The sequence below is a fragment of the Strix uralensis genome, chromosome 2 (assembly GCF_047716275.1).
Source record: "Strix uralensis isolate ZFMK-TIS-50842 chromosome 2, bStrUra1, whole genome shotgun sequence".
NCBI classification, from domain to species: Eukaryota; Metazoa; Chordata; class Aves; order Strigiformes; family Strigidae; genus Strix; species Strix uralensis.
The window spans coordinates 17,689,015-17,703,953 of NC_133973.1; the positions used below are offsets into that span (position 1 = coordinate 17,689,015).

Here is a 14,939-nt window from a genome sequence, read left to right on the forward strand (position 1 = left end):
AGTCCACAGTCCTGGGCAAGCGGGTCTAGGTGACCCTGCTTGAGCAGGCAGGTTGGACCAGAGGACCTTCACAGGTCCCTCCCAGCCTCAGCTGTTCTATGGGATTCTGTGCTTCGTTTGACTCCTCAAGCACCTGAACTCAGGCCCGATGCCTGCTGGAAAGGATTCTGGCGCAAGGGATGATGATCCCAAACTCCTCCACTAGGATTCATCCCAAAACAACTTCTACCTAGTCCAGAATATCGTATGGCACACACAGTCAGAAGGGAGAAAATGTCCTTTTATTGTGGACATCCAGTGCAGGAGCCCAGGAGTCACAGGGGTTCAACCAGTAACAAGAAATCAGCACCTACAACGACAGAGCCAGAAAGCACTGGTAAAGCCACAAAGGCAGGAACAGGCATGGCTTGGTTCCCCTTTCTTTGGGAAACACAGTTGACAAGGAATTGTTGATATCCCAGAAGAGAGCTACTGCTGGCCTTAGCTCCGGGGTGGCTCTGGCACCTTATCCCCTCTAAGGTAATGCCCTTAGAGAGCTGTGCACGTGCAGAGGTGCACAGTGCCCCTGTGCCACACAGCAGGGCTCCCCTGGGGAGCTGCCACGGGGTTATTTCCAAACCCTGCATAGCACCATCCCTCGCCGTCCCTTGCCAGTCAGTTGGACTGACTTAGAGCAGGGTGGAGAGTTGGCAAAGATAGGCAGCAAAGCCTGGTACACACCTGGGGCTTCCTGATCTTTCGCACCTCCCTGCTTTTCTTCTGTCCCCTTCTTTTCCTCTCTTCTCTTCTTTGCTTCGTGGCATGGCCTCTCCTCTGCCCAGGTCTCTTCTCTCTTTCGTTTCCTTTGGCCGTCGTCTTCCTGGCAGGAGCCTGCAAACCTTTCCATCCCACAGCATGGTTAGACAGGGAAAGCCAGGATCAACTGGAATCAGTTCTTGATTTAACCAAAGCTGACTCGTTTTACCTTCTGTGCTCCGAGAGGCTCTTCAGTTCTTCTGCGCATCCCAGGGATTCTACCACGGTCTCAGTGGTGGCTGGAGACAAAGCAACGGGTGCCTAAAACAGAAAGGTCGTCATTAGCAGGTGGCAAGGGATGCCCTGAAGTAGTAAGCAACTGCTTGGCACGTTGCTGCCTTAGCTCTACAGAGGAGATCTCTTTGGCTGGTTTGAGTCAGCCCTTTCTTCCAAGGTTCTCGCTCTGGAACACAGTGTTCACATGGGTGGGGGACAGTCCATCTGTGGGGGCCATTCAGCAGAGAGCCTGCGATCCCCTGCCAGGCAAGGAAAGGCTTGCCCACTTCCTTCTGCCAGCATTTCTTCTGCCCTCCCAAGACAGAGCTCTGCGGATGTCCATTTGGTGCAAGACAACCTTCTGTGGTGGGAGGCTTTGCTTTTGAAATCTATCTTTCTGTGGCGTTTTGTAGGTATTTCCTCTGATTAAGCACATGCCTAAGGCATAGGAGAAAAGACCTTTCCAGTTTTACTGACAGCGTATCATTCCATGGGGGGAAAAATAAAATGCAAAGCCACAAGAGACTGAACGCCAGGAAGAGGCACAGCAGCTACTTGGACTCAACAGCAACTGCCCTGCTCCTGCCTAAGACACATTGTTGCAGCGCTTGTGGAGCTGCCATACCTCCGCCCTTTCTGCTCCCACCACCGCCTCTCCCCCCGCTGCTCTCTGGAGGATGAGCAGAGAGGCTGGTGCATCCAGGCAGGCTTTTGCCTGGTGCTCGGCATCTGCTTCGCCTGGAGGGCCGTGCTGCTTTTCCAAAGGCAACTCTGGAAAGCAAAAGCGTGTGCAGCAAAGTGACTGGTTGGAAGTGGACAACAGCTAAAGCAAAACCCACAGGAAGCCCTACCCCAGCTGTCTGCTCAGGCTGTGACAGCCCTCAGTCCCTCCTCATACCTGTGGGTCTGTCCACGGGCTCAGGTGACGTCTGGCCAGCCATCTCCTCCCCAAAGATGTCGCTGCCGTTTTCAATCAGAAATTCCACCAGCAGCTTCACCTGCACACATCAAAGCCTTGGTTTCAGGGCAGGTGTCTGAAAACACGTCAAGCAGCCTTTCCCGCTCCTGAGCCTTGCTTCTGCGCAGAAGGCTGTGGCTGTGGGGCTGCTCTTCCAGGCAGCCACTCCACCGGCATTTGCGCAAGAGAGGAGCAAGCTCTGAGGGTCCAGGCAGGCTGCAGCCAGCCGGTCAGTACAGCGTACCTTCTCGGTCACCTCCAGCGCGGCCTCGAGGGGGAGCAGCTCCTCGTCAGGTGGGCCCAGCAGGTTTGGCCCCAGGCAGATGGCCAGGTTGCTGGAGGTCATTCTGCTGGTGGACACGTGGTGGCCAATGTTCTGCAGCAGGGAGAGCAGCCGCTGGAGGAGGAGGAGATGGGCTGCAGGCAACTTCTCGGCCACCCTGAGGGAGCAGGAACACAACGTTAAGGAAGCAGATGCTGCCCACAGCTGTCCCTGAAGCTTGCACAAGGCAGGCGGGAGCCAGTGCCTGTGCTGCGCCACTTTCCAGGTGCTCTCAGGCAGCGATCAGGAGGAAAACACACTGTTGCTTCCCAGCTCCTGGTTTCACCCAAGCCCACGCAAGGGAAGGCTCCCTGCCCACGCCCTTTCCCCCCGAAATGCAACCCCAGCCCAGCAAATGCAAGCTGCCAGAAAATGCAACCTTCTAAGGAGCCCGTCCCTTTTCAGGCAAGTCCCAGGACTCTGCCACTCCCTACTCAACAGGCAGGCTGCTGGCCACACTTACACTTTCAGCGCTTCCACCCTGGCCTCCTTGCTCGGCCTCTCCATGGCTTGCATCCAGTCCTGGTAGACGCCGACAACGAGGAGCTTGCCGGGGATGCTGCGTAGAAAGTCCTGCAAGGCCAAGGGCTTCAGGTGAGCCTTTGAAGATTCCAGGCCAGCCAGGAGCTCTTCCAGCTGCAGGGCAGAAGCGCTCACCTTCAAGATGGCAGCTAGCAGGATGACAGGCTGGTTTGCCAGGTCCACATCTGCGCCGCGGTCGAGGTCCTCCTTCAGCTTCTGGAGCGCTGTCCCCCTGTCGGATCTCCGGAATATCCCCTCCGTCGACGGTCCTCTCTGGTACAGGATGTCCAGGAGCTCCTGCGGGAGACGCAGGAGGACAGCTGCTTGGCTGAAGAAACAAGTGACAGCAGAGGCCAGAGCTCTGCCCCAGGCTGGGCTCCCCCCCGCCCCCGCAAAGGGTCTGGCGCCAGAAGCGGTGGCCGTGGGTGAAGAGCCCAGTGCCCCAGCCACCCCCGCAGACGCTGGGGACACTGCCTCTGGAGCAGCCGGAGGGAGGGCTGGGGCTCCCCTGTCCAGGCTGGCCTACCTGGATGGGCCGGGGCAGCGTGCCGGCCTCCTCGCAGAGGGCTGCCAGGGGCTGCCCAAAGAGCGCCCTGCTGCAGCCGGAGCCCGCCTGCCCTGGCGCCGGGGCAGCGGCCGGGCTCTGCCGCAGCGCAAAGGGCCAGGGCAGCCCCCTCCTCCTCCTGCTGCTGCTGCCGCCGCCGCTCCCTCCCGCTGCAAAGGGAAAGAGAGCAAGAGCCCGTCAGTGGGAACCGCCAGGCCAGCGCTCCCGGAGCCTGCCCTGCCCTGCCCTGCCCTGCCTGCAGCGCGGTGCTGAGTGCTGCGGCGGGACGGGACGGGACGGGACGGGCAGGGAGCCGGCAGCTGGAGCCAGGGCTCTGGCTCAGCGGCTCCGGCTCGCAGTCTCCTGAGAGCCAGCGGGACAGCGGGACAGCCCCGCCCAGCCCTCGCCCTGCCCTCCTCCAGGCTGCGAGCAGCAGCAGAGGGAGGCTCCCTGTCCCGCAGAATCACGTCCAGCGGCCGCTGCCCAGCGGGTGTCCTTGCTCGTCCGGGTGACGTCCGTCCTCCCTTGGGGTGCCCGACCTGCGGGGTGACACTCAGGGAACAAGGGAGCACGGCTCCTCCCGGCTCTGGCCGAGGAGCAGGGACCCATCTGCCCGGCTCTGGGGACAGAGCTCAGGCAGGCAGCACCTCGAGTGCTCAGCACTGTCGAAGGGTCCCGAGCACTCAGCTCTCTCCTGCTGCAGTGTGATGGGCACCGATTTCCTCTGGCCAAAGGGCAGCAGCAACAGCATCCTCAGTTGTGCAGACGTGCCGGTCCAGGAGAAAAGAAGGCCCTCCCTGCCCTTCGTTCCCAAACTTACCTGGTGAGTGGCAAAGTCCGCCTCCACTGGTAGACGGGGCTGTTGGAGGCCCTTGCTTGGGGTCAGCCTGCAAGAAGCAGGCTGCACTTAGAGAGCATCCCCGCGGCAGAAAGGGCCACCAGCAAGCGGCCACCCGGCACCAGCAGCCTGAGGGCGGCAGAGCGGGGACCCTCTGCCCTCCCACGCTCTCTACCTCACGTGGCAGGTTTCCTCCCAGCACCACCAGCAAGGACATGCGGCGTTCCTGGTAGCTCCCCAACCCTCTGTGCACCCAGGCTGGCACCGCGGGACCCTCCCTCCCTCCTGCACAGGCTCACCCCACTCGCCGCACAGCCCTGGCACCCCGGCACAGCCAGAGGTGGGTGAAAGGCAGCCGTTCTCACCTCTGTCTGGCCCTCCATCAGCCTCTCCAGGCTCCTGGCGCTGAATGTCCTCCACTGGGCAGGAGAGAAAGAGTGGAAGGAGGTGAGCAGCGATGCCTCTGCTGCTCGGCTGGAGGGCCAGTGCTCGGGGACAGCGGCCAGACTAGAGAGACACTCACTCCATGGCGTCGGCTCAGCTCCTTCTGCAGGAGTTTGATGGACGGGACGTTGGTCACTCGGGCTCCCGTGGCTCCTTCGGGTGTCCTGTCACCAGGAAAGGACAGGGAGAAAGCTGGCTGAGCCCCAAGCCACCTCTTTTCCCTTGTCAGGCAGCTCTGCCCGAGAGCTGCCCACAGCCGCAGCGGCAGCTCTCCCCACCTGGGGAGCTGTGTTCCCCCATCCGGCCGCGCCTGAAGCACCCCCCTAGCTTACCCCAGCAGCTTGCCCAGCCACAGCTGCTTCAGTGCCCGGGAGCTGCAGAAAGAGAGGAGAACCAGCATCAGGCCCCGCTGCCCCCCAGCCCCTGGGCCCCTGCACAGCCTTGCCCCTTGGGAAGGGCTGAGGGGCAGCACGAGGCCCCGTGGGGCAGGACAGGGGTGCTGCCCAAGCCCTGGCTCCCTCGTTGCTGCCAGAGCAGCTGCTCCTGCCCTTCCCTTCTGGGGACCAAAAGGTGACCAGGGGATGCAGGATGTGGGAACGCATCCCCATCCCTCCCTGCCCAGGCTCTGCATGGAGGGCAGAGGCCATTCACAGGGTGGCGTGGGCATGGTTGGGACCCTCTCCTGCCCAGCCGTGGGACGTGGCACCACGACTCACCCGAAAGTGGCAACACAGGTGCCGCTGGGCCAGATGAGGAGGATGGAGGTCCCGTCCTCATCGCTGCCTTCCTCCTCCTCCTCCGCTTTGATGTCCCCCGCTGTCTCCTTCCCGCTGCTCAGCACCCACAGCTGGTCCAGGGCCAGGCGGAGCTGTGGGCGCAGGGTGGTGCCACGTCTGTGGAGAAGAGAGACAGGCAGTGAGCCGGAGGTGGCCGCCTTGGGGTGCCCCCGGGCAGAGCCCTGCCCCCCACCTGCCCTTGTGTGGTGGTTTAGGCCCTGCCGGGACCCGAGACCACATTGCCACTGCCCCTCCCCCACCCTCCGACCGGAACGGGGCAGCGAGTGAAATACAAACCCCGGGGTTGCGATAACGAGACGTTTAATACAACAATGCAACAACAACAAACCAAACAACAACAAGAACGATAACAACAGCAATAACAGTAATAACAATAAACAGAACAAGGGATATAGCGATACAGCAGTGAGGAGAGCGACCCCACACCACGCGTTTACCAACTGAGCAATCCCACACCACTGAGGGATCTTCTGAGAGGCCGGGTAAGGGAGACAATTGCTCAACCTCCTCCAGGGCAGCTATACCAAAGGCTCACCAGTACTCTCTTGGGTCTTTAAATTACCCTCTCCTGAGGTAATCTATACCTAGGATGCACGGGGCATCTGGGCCAGTCACAATGGGGTGCTTACGCCAGTCCTTCCCAGTTAAGCTTACTTCAGCTTCTAATAGGGTCAGCTGTTGGGACCCCCCTGTCACTCCGGAGATACAGATGGGTTCAACCCCACTGTATGGCATCAGGGTGCACTGTGCACCAGTATCTACCAAGGCCTTATATTCTCGTGGGTCTGATGTGCCAGGCCATCGGATCCACACCGTCCAGTAAATCCAATTATCCCTTTCCTCCACCTGGCTGGAGGCAGGGCCCCTCTAATCCTGCTCACCATCACTCACTTGTTGTAAGAGTGACTCCTGCAAGAATGACTCACTTGTCCCCTCAAGACGGTCAGACATAATGTTGGCCATTCTATTCTGTCTGGGGGATTTCCGACTGGACACTGGAGCTGCGTCTCTCTTGGAAGACTCCCCTTTCATGGTGGTCTTCCCTTTCAGCTGCTGTACTCGTGCAGCTAGGGCGAGAGTGGGCTGTCCATCCCACCTCCTCGTGTTTTCCCCATGGTCGCGGAGGAAGAACCACAGGGTGCCCTGTGGTGTGTACCTTCCACTGCCCTTCTCTTGGGTGGGGAAACGCCTGCTTCTAATGGCTGAGACATCGGCCCGTGCAGGTGGAATGTAGGACATGTCCTCTTCCACTTTCTGGAGCCTCTGAGACAGTTCCCTTACAGCTGAAACCCAGGCATGTTGGGAGGAAGGGAGATTTCCCTCATATTGCTGGAGCTGGCCAATCACTTCGTCCACTGTTTCAGTCTGGGTGTCTTGCCACCAGGACGCTACTGCTAGTGCTTTGGAATGTGCCTCTGGTGCACTTTGCAGGAACTTCCGCCACATCAGCTGTGTGCAAGGGGCCTGATCTGGATCCGTGGGTGACCGCTCATCATTCAGATCACCATAAACCATGTCAAACACAGCCAATTCCCTGAGGTTCTGAATGCCTTTCTCCATGTTGGTCCCCTTGCCTAACCGACATAGAACATCATCCTTGTAGGGGTACCTCTCCCTTACACTGAGCAGGAGTCGCCTCCAAAGGCTGAGGGTATGAGCCTGTATCCCTATTGCCTTGTCAATACCAGCCTCCCTGGCTAAAGATCCCAGCTGCTTGGCCTCTCTCCCCTCCAATTCCAAAACACCAGCTCCACGATGCCAGCATCGGAGCAGACAGGTTCAAATTTGCTCGCCTGGAAGGCAGCTGAAATCCTTCCGCATATCTCGCAACTCACTCAGGGATAGAGATCGGATGGTTACCTCCGGCTCTTCCTCCTGTTCTCGTGATGGGCCTGGTTCATCATCACCCTGTACACTGCGAGGGGATTTTTTGGTATATTTGGTTTTCTGTATCGGGGCGAATCATATTGGCAGTGTTTGTCCCTCTGGCCCAGCTGCTGTGCTAGTGGAGGCGACTGGTACTGGCACTGCCTGTCCCTCTGGCCCAGCTGCTGTGCTAGTGGAGGCGATTGGTACTGGCACTGCCTGTCCCTCTGGCCCAGCTGCTGTGCTGGTGGAGGTGACTGGTACTGGCACTGCCTGTCACTCTGGCCCAGCTGCTGTGCTGGTGGAGGTGACTGGTACTGGCACTGGCTGTCCCTCTGTCCCAGCTGCTGTGCTGGTGGAGGTGACTGGTACTGGCACTGCCTGTCCCTCTGGCCCAGCTGCTGTGCTGGTGGAGGTGACTGGTACTGGCACTGCCTGTCCCTCTGGCCCAGCTGCTGTGCTAGTGGAGGTGACTGGTACTGGCACTGCCTGTCCCTCTGGCCCAGCTGCTGTGCTGGTGGAGGTGACTGGTACTGGCACTGCCTGTCCCCCTGGCCCAGCTGCTGTGTTAGTGGAGGCGACTGGTACTGGTACTGCCTGTCACTCTGGCCCAGCTGCTGTGCTGGTGGAAGTGACTGGTACTGGCACTGCTTGTCCCTCTGGCCCAGCTGCTGTGCTGGTGGAGGTGACTGGTACTGGCACTGCCTGTCACTCTGGCCCAGCCACTGTGATAGTGGAGGTGACTGGTACTGGCACTGCCGGTCCCCCTGGCCCAGCTGCTGTGCTAGTGGAGGTGACTGGTACTGGCACTGCCTGTCCCTCTGGCCCAGCTGCTGTGCTGGTGGAGGTGACTGGTACTGGCACTGCCTGTCACTCTGGCCCAGCTGTTGTGCTGGTGGGGGCGACTGCTACTGGCACTGCCTGTCCCCCTGGCCCAGCTGCTGTGCTGGTGGAGGCGACTGGTACTGGCACTGCCTGTCCCTCTGGCACAGCTGCTGTGCTGGTGGAGGTGACTGGTACTGGCACTGGCTGTCCCTCTATCCCAGCTGCTGTGATAGTAGAGGCGACTGGTACTGGCACTGCTTGTCCCCCTGGCCCAGCTGCTGTGCTGGTGGAGGCGACTGGTACTGCCACTGCCTGTCACTTTGGCCCAGCTGCAGTGCTAGTAGAGGTGACTGCTACTGGCACTGCCTGTCCCCCTGGCCCAGCTGCTGTGCTGGTGGAGGCGACTGGTACTGGTATTGCCTGTCCCCCTGGCCCAGATGCTGTGCTAGTGGAGGTGACTGGTACTGGTACTGCCTGTCACTCTGGCCCAGCTGCTGTGCTGGTGGAGGTGACTGGTACTGCCACTGCCTGTCACTCTGGCCCAGCTGCAGTGCTAGTAGTGGCGACTGGTACTGGCACTGCCTGTCCCTTGGCCCAGCTGCTGTGCTAGTGGAGGTGACTGGTACTGGCACTGCCTGTCACTCTGGCCCAGCTGCTGTGCTGGTGGAGGTGACTGGTACTGGCACTGCCTGTCCGTCTGGCCCAGCTGCTGTTCTAGTGGAGGCAACTGCTACTGGTACTGCCTGACCCCTGGACCAGCTGCTGTGCTGGTGGAGGTGACTGGTACTGGCACTGCCTGTCCCTCTGGCCCAGATGCTGTGCTAGTGGAGGTGACTGCTACTGGCACTGCCTGTCACTCTGGCCCAGCCGCTGTGCTGCTGGAGGTGACTGGTACTGCCACTGCCTGTCCCCCTGTCCCAGCTCCTGTGCTAGTGGAGGTGACTGGTACTGGCACTGGCTGTCCTTCTGTCCCAGCTGCTGTGCTAGTGGAGGTGACTCGTACTGGCACTGCCTGTCCCTCTGGCCCAGCTGCTGTGCTGGTGGAGGTGACTGGTACTGGCACTGCCTGTCCCTCTGGCCCAGCTGCTGTGCTAGTGGAGGCAACTAGTACTGGCACTACCTGTCCCCCTGGCCCAGCTGCTGTGCTAGTGGAGGCGACTGGTATTGGCACTGCCTGTCCCCCTGGCCCAGCTGCTCTGCTGGTGGTGGTGACTGGTACTGGCACTGCCTGTCCCCCTGGCCCAGCTGCTGTGCTGGTGGAGGTGACTGCTACTGGCACTGCCTGTCCCCCTGTCCCAGCTGCTGTGCTAGTGGAGGTGACTGGTATTGGCACTGCCTGTCCCTCTGGTCCAGCTGCTGTGCTAGTGGAGGCGACTGGTATTGGCACTGCCTGTCCCCCTGGCCCAGCTGCTGTGCTAGTGGAGGCGACTGGTATTGGCACTGCCTGTCCCCCTGGCCCAGCTGCTGTGCTAGTGGAGGCGACTGGTATTGGCACTGCCTGTCCCCCTGGCCCAGCTGCTCTGCTGGTGGTGGTGACTGGTTCTGGCACTGCCTGTCCCTCTGGCCCAGCTGCTGTGTTAGTGGAGGCAATTGGTACTGGCACTGCCTGTCACTTTGGCCCAGCTGCTGTGCTGGTGGAGGTGACTGGTACTGCCACTGCCTGTCACTCTGGCCCAGCTGCAGTGCTAGTAGTGGCGACTGGTACTGGCACTGCCTGTCCCTTGGCCCAGCTGCTGTGCTAGTGGAGGTGACTGGTACTGGCACTGCCTGTCCCCCTGGCCCAGCTGCTGTGCTGGTGGAGGCGACTGGTACTGGCACTGCCTGTCCCTCTGGCCCAGCTGCTGTTCTAGTGGAGGCGACTGCTACTGGTACTGCCTGTCCCCCTGGCCCAGCTGCTGTGCTGGTGGAGGTGACTGCTACTGGCACTGCCTGTCACTCTGGCCCAGCTGCTGTGCTAGTGGAGGTGACTGGTACTGGCACTGGCTGTCCCCCTTGCCCAGTTGCTGTGCTAGTGGAGGTGACTGGTACTGGCACTGCCTGTCACTCTGGCCCAGCTGCTGTGCTGGTGGAGGCAACTAGTACTGGCACTGCCTGTCCCCCTTGCCCAGCTGCTGTGCTAGTGGAGGCGACTGGTATTGGCACTGCCTGTCCCCCTGGCCCAGCTGCTCTGCTGGTGGTGGTGACTGGTACTGGCACTGCCTGTCCCTCTGGCCCAGCTGCTGTGCTGGTGGAGGTGACTGGTACTGGCACTGCCTGTCCCCCTGTCCCAGCTGCTGTGCTAGTGGAGGTGACTGGTACTGCCACTGCCTGTCCCTCTGGCCCAGCTGCTGTGTTAGTGGAGGCAATTGGTACTGGCACTGCCTGTCACTCTGGCCCAGCTGCTGTGCTGGTGGAGGTGACTGGTAGTGGCACTGCCTGTCCCCCTGGCCCAGATGCTGTGCTAGTGGAGGTGACTGGTACTGGCACTGGCTGTCCCTCTGTCCCAGCTGCTGTGCTGGTGGAGGTGACTGGTACTGGCACTGGCTGTCCCTCTGTCCCAGCTGCTGTGCTGGTGGAGGTGACTGGTACTGGCACTGGCTGTCCCTCTGTCCCAGCTGCTGTGCTGGTGGAGGTGACTGGTACCGGCACTGCCTGTCACTCTGGCCCAGCTGCAGTGCTAGTAGTGGCGACTGGTACTGGCACTGCCTGTCCCCCTTGCCCAGCTGCTGTGCTAGTGGAGGTGACTGGTACTGGCACTGCCTGTCACTCTGGCCCAGCTGCTGTGCTGGTGGAGGTGACTGGTACTGCCACTGGCTGTCCTTCTGTCCCAGCTGCTGTGCTAGTGGAGGTGACTGGTACTGGCACTGCCTGTCACTCTGGCCCAGCTGCAGTGCTGGTGGAGGTGACTGGTACTGGCACTGCCTGTCCCCCTGGCCCAGATGCTGTGCTGGTGGAGGCGACTGGTACTGGCACTGGCTGTCCCCCTGGCCCAGCTGCTGTGCTAGTGGAGGCGCCTGGTACTGGTACTGCCTGTCACTCTGGCCCAGCTGCTGTGCTGGTGGAGGTGACTGGTACTGGCACTGCCTGTCCCCCTGGCCCAGATGCTGTGCTAGTGGATGTGACTGGTACTGGCACTGGCTGTCCCTCTGTCCCAGCTGCTGTGCTGGTGGAGGTGACTGGTACTGGCACTGGCTGTCCCTCTGTCCCAGCTGCTGTGCTAGTGGAGGTGACTGGTACTGGCACTGCATGTCCCTCTGGCCCAGCTGCTGTGCTGGTGGAGGCAACTAGTACTGGCACGGCCTGTCCCCCTGACCCAGCTGCTGTGCTGGTGGAGGTGACTGGTACTGGCACTGCCTGTCACTCTGGCCCAGCTGCAGTGCTAGTAGTGGCGACTGGTACTGGCACTGCCTGTCCCCCTGGCCCAGCTGCTGTGCTAGTGGAGGTGACTGGTACTGGCACTGCCTGTCCCTCTGGCCCAGCTGCTGTGCTAGTGGAGGCGACTGCTACTGGTACTGCCTGTCCCCCTGGCCCAGCTGCTGTGCTGGTGGAGGTGACTGCTACTGGCACTGCCTGTCCCTCTGGCCCAGCTGCTGTGCTAGTGGAGGCGACTGGTATTGGCACTGCCTGTCCCCCTGGCCCAGCTGCTCTGCTGGTGGTGGTGACTGGTACTGGCACTGCCTGTCCCTCTGGCCCAGCTGCTGTGCTGGTGGAGGTGACTGGTACTGGCACTGCCTGTCCCCCTGTCCCAGCTGCTGTGCTAGTGGAGGTGACTGGTACTGCCACTGCCTGTCACTCTGGCCCAGCTGCAGTGCTAGTAGTGGCGACTGGTATTGGCACTGCCTGTCCCCCTGGCCCAGCTGCTCTGCTGGTGGAGGTGACTGGTATTGGCACTGCCTGTCCCTCTGGCCCAGCTGCTGTGCTGGTGGAGGTGACTGGTACTGGCACTGCCTGTCCCTCTGGCCCAGCTGCAGTGCTAGTAGTGGCGACTGGTACTGGTACTGCCTGTCACTCTGGCCCAGCCGCTGTGCTGCTGGAGGTGACTGGTACTGCCACTGCCTGTCCCCCTGGCCCAGCTCCTATGCTAGTGGAGGTGACTGGTATTGGCACTGCCTGTCCCTCTGGCCCAGCTGCTGTGCTAGTGGAGGCGACTGCTACTGGTACTGCCTGTGCCCCTGGCACAGCTGCTGTGCTGGTGGAGGTGACTGCTACTGGCACTGCCTGTCACTCTGGCCCAGCTGCTGTGCTAGTGGAGGCAACTAGTACTGGCACTGCCTGTCCCCCTGGCCCAGCTGCTCTGCTGGTGGTGGTGACTGGTACTGGCACTGCCTGTCCCCCTGGCCCAGCTGCTGTGCTGGTGGAGGTGACTGGTATTGGCACTGCCTGTCCCCCTGGCCCAGCTGCTGTGCTAGTGGAGGTGACTGGTATTGGCACTGCCTGTCCCCCTGGCCCAGCTGCTGTGCTGGTGGAGGTGACTGCTACTGGCACTGCCTGTCACTCTGGCCCAGCCGCTGTGCTGCTGGAGGTGACTGGTACTGCCACTGCCTGTCCCCCTGGCCCAGCTGCTCTGCTAGTGGAGGTGACTGGTACTGGCACTGGCTGTCCTTCTGTCCCAGCTGCTGTGCTAGTGGAGGTGACTCGTACTGGCACTGCCTGTCCCTCTGGCCCAGCTGCTGTGCTGGTGGAGGTGACTGGTACTGGCACTGCCTGTCACTCTGGCCCAGCTGCTGTGCTGGTGGAGGTGACTGGTACTGCCACTGCCTGTCACTCTGGCCCAGCTGCAGTGCTAGTAGAGGTGACTGCTACTGGCACTGCCTGTCCCCCTGGCCCAGCTGCTCTGCTGGTGGAGGCAACTAGTACTGGCACTGCCGGTCCCCCTGGCCCAGCTGCTGTGCTGGTGGAGGTGACTGGTACTGGCACTGCCTGTCCCTCTGGCCCAGCTGCAGTGCTAGTAGTGGCGACTGGTACTGGCACTGCCTGTCCCTTGGCCCAGCTGCTGTGCTAGTGGAGGCGACTGGTACTGGTACTGCCTGTCACTCTGGCCCAGCCGCTGTGCTGCTGGAGGTGACTGGTACTGCCACTGCCTGTCCCCCTGGCCCAGCTCCTGTGCTAGTGGAGGTGACTGGTATTGGCACTGGCTGTCCTTCTGTCCCAGCTGCTGTGCTAGTGGAGGTGACTCGTACTGGCACTGCCTGTCCCTCTGGCCCAGCTGCTGTGCTGGTGGAGGTGACTGGTACTGGCACTGCCTGTCCCCCTGGCCCAGCTGCTCTGCTGGTGGTGGTGACTGGTACTGGCACTGCCTGTCCCCCTGGCCCAGCTGCTGTGCTGGTGGAGGTGACTGGTATTGGCACTGCCTGTCCCCCTGTCCCAGCTGTTGTGCTAGTGGAGGTGACTGGTACTGCCACTGCCTGTCACTCTGGCCCAGCTGTTGTGCTGGTGGGGGCGACTGCTACTGGCACTGCCTGTCCCCCTGGCCCAGCTGCTGTGCTGGTGGAGGCGACTGGTACTGGCACTGCCTGTCCCTCTGGCACAGCTGCTGTGCTGGTGGAGGTGACTGGTACTGGCACTGGCTGTCCCTCTGTCCCAGCTGCTGTGATAGTAGAGGCGACTGGTACTGGCACTGCTTGTCCCCCTGGCCCAGCTGCTGTGCTGGTGGAGGCGACTGGTACTGCCACTGCCTGTCACTTTGGCCCAGCTGCAGTGCTAGTAGAGGTGACTGCTACTGGCACTGCCTGTCCCCCTGGCCCAGCTGCTGTGCTGGTGGAGGCGACTGGTACTGGTATTGCCTGTCCCCCTGGCCCAGATGCTGTGCTAGTGGAGGTGACTGGTACTGGTACTGCCTGTCACTCTGGCCCAGCTGCTGTGCTGGTGGAGGTGACTGGTACTGCCACTGCCTGTCACTCTGGCCCAGCTGCAGTGCTAGTAGTGGCGACTGGTACTGGCACTGCCTGTCCCTTGGCCCAGCTGCTGTGCTAGTGGAGGTGACTGGTACTGGCACTGCCTGTCACTCTGGCCCAGCTGCTGTGCTGGTGGAGGTGACTGGTACTGGCACTGCCTGTCCGTCTGGCCCAGCTGCTGTTCTAGTGGAGGCAACTGCTACTGGTACTGCCTGACCCCTGGACCAGCTGCTGTGCTGGTGGAGGTGACTGGTACTGGCACTGCCTGTCCCTCTGGCCCAGATGCTGTGCTAGTGGAGGTGACTGCTACTGGCACTGCCTGTCACTCTGGCCCAGCCGCTGTGCTGCTGGAGGTGACTGGTACTGCCACTGCCTGTCCCCCTGTCCCAGCTCCTGTGCTAGTGGAGGTGACTGGTACTGGCACTGGCTGTCCTTCTGTCCCAGCTGCTGTGCTAGTGGAGGTGACTCGTACTGGCACTGCCTGTCCCTCTGGCCCAGCTGCTGTGCTGGTGGAGGTGACTGGTACTGGCACTGCCTGTCCCTCTGGCCCAGCTGCTGTGCTAGTGGAGGCAACTAGTACTGGCACTACCTGTCCCCCTGGCCCAGCTGCTGTGCTAGTGGAGGCGACTGGTATTGGCACTGCCTGTCCCCCTGGCCCAGCTGCTCTGCTGGTGGTGGTGACTGGTACTGGCACTGCCTGTCCCCCTGGCCCAGCTGCTGTGCTGGTGGAGGTGACTGCTACTGGCACTGCCTGTCCCCCTGTCCCAGCTGCTGTGCTAGTGGAGGTGACTGGTATTGGCACTGCCTGTCCCTCTGGTCCAGCTGCTGTGCTAGTGGAGGCGACTGGTATTGGCACTGCCTGTCCCCCTGGCCCAGCTGCTGTGCTAGTGGAGGCGACTGGTATTGGCACTGCCTGTCCCCCTGGCCCAGCTGCTGTGC

At 61.4% G+C, this 14,939-nt stretch overlaps 1 long non-coding RNA gene across 1 annotated transcript; it reads right to left on the minus strand.

The window, feature by feature from the left end:
- Positions 1 to 259: 259 nt before the first annotated feature.
- On the minus strand, positions 260 to 1,018 carry LOC141940095 (uncharacterized). The gene is made up of 3 exons (XR_012627871.1): positions 965 to 1,018; positions 721 to 878; positions 260 to 349 (listed from the first exon to the last, which is right to left on the minus strand). It is a non-coding gene; the product is annotated as an uncharacterized LOC141940095 (long non-coding RNA).
- Positions 1,019 to 14,939: the final 13,921 nt, after the last annotated feature.